Source organism: Globicephala melas, chromosome 7, assembly GCF_963455315.2.
Source record: "Globicephala melas chromosome 7, mGloMel1.2, whole genome shotgun sequence".
Taxonomy (NCBI): domain Eukaryota; kingdom Metazoa; phylum Chordata; class Mammalia; order Artiodactyla; family Delphinidae; genus Globicephala; species Globicephala melas.
Window position 1 is genome coordinate 50472624 of NC_083320.1, and position 1944 is coordinate 50474567.

Here is a 1944-nt window from a genome sequence, read left to right on the forward strand (position 1 = left end):
CAGAATCCAACTCCTTATTTATTTAATTGTGATTTAGGCTTTTTCCATAATCAATTATTCAATTGGTTTTTGATCTGTTAGTTCTGGAAACCATTACCCAAACTCCATGATTTGGATCTAATAACAACTTTGGGTTTCATAGATTGCTTTATATATATATGTATATATGTGTGTGTGTATGGATATATATATATATATACATGAATATATGTAAGGATATAGATGGATATTGTGATATATATATTTAAAAATATATGTTAGAATGTATATAAGGAGATATATGTATATAAATATATATATATATATAAGGATAAATGCATAAGGATATGTGTATATACATATCATATATATGTATGTGTGTGTGTATATTCTCTGACACTGAGAAATCAGGAGGACAAGCCCACATTTAAGATTGGTTATTTGGTGGTTAGTCAATCTTCGGGTGTAGAAGCTTGTTAAAAGATTTTTTCATGTAACCACTGATTAGAAAGAAAGCATCTCTGACTTAACATAAATTAAATATGACCATTAGGCTTTTGAAGAGCATTGACTTATTTCAGGCAAACTGTAGGTTTCTGAGGATTTAAATAAAAGGGAAAATTGTAACAGATCAGTCATCAGCATTTATTTATCATCTGTCATAAGCTAAACAGAGAATTTTGGTTTTATAAGTCAACAAGAGTTAGCTGAATTCCCAGTCTGATTTAACAAGAAATCAACATAAGCAGCTTAAATGTCTTGCAAATAAATTGCAATATTGTATTTTCCTGTACTTTCTCAGATGTGCCAAAGCAAGTACCTGATGGTTCTGATGAGAGTTCTGTCTCTCTCTTTCATTAATCCTCTTTTCCAATTTGACATTATTTTAATTACTTAAAAAAAAAAAACAAAAGATACTTCACTACCAAAATAGTACTGTTTGCTTTAGAACAAAGCTATTGGGAAGAAAGTTATATAAGGGTTAGGAAGGAAGCTGAGATGAGAAGGTAAGATCAGAAGAGACAACGGAGGACTGAGAGCAGTCCCAGGGCAAGCATGTGAGGCTGACCCAGAGAGAACATGGAAGCTGGGTATAGGGAAAAAAAACACAAGACCTAGGTGGAAGACCTGGCTAAATACTTTTTAAAAATTTTAATTTAATTTAATTAAGAATTTTTTTATTGAAATAGAGTTGATTTACCATGTTGTGCCAATCCCTGCTGCACAGCAAAGTGACTCAGTTCTACACATCTAGATATTCCTTTTTTAAATATTCTTTTCCATTATGGTTTATTACAAGATATTGAATATAGTTCCCTGTGCTATACATTAGGACCTTGTTGTTTATCCATTCTAAATATAAAAGTTTTCATCTACCAAACTCAAATTCCCAGTCCATCTCTCTCCCTCCCCTCCTCCCCCTTGGCAACAAGAAGTCTGTTCTCTATGTCTATGAGTCTGTTTCTGTTTTGTAGATAGGTTCATTTGTCTGACTCGATACTTTCCTGTGCCAGTCTAGGCAATTAATTAATTAACTTCTCTGAGCACCACTTTTTAATCTCTAAATATTAGAATTATACCCACCTCAAAAGGAGTTTACAAGTGTAAAAATGTGCTGTAATTGTAAATACATGTGAAGTCTTAAAACTGAGCTGGAGGAACAGCAGCAAATAGCCAGGAATTGTGGAGGACTTGGGCTCTTGGAGGGCCTGGACCCAGTAATAGTTAACCTGGGACCTAAGCAGCTAATGCAAAGAGTAGGACTGTCTGGCTTGTAGGGCTGCAGGGGAAGGGTGCATGCTCGAAGAGGAGGTGGGTGGAGACAAATGACAGGCATCAACCCTCTTGTAACTTTTTGATCTTCCATGCTTGGGCATGTGCTTATTTGAGACTTGGTTTAAGGTTTGCCAACTTGTATCACTTGTTTCTGCCTATAAAAATGTTAAGACATTTTCCAAGCCAATT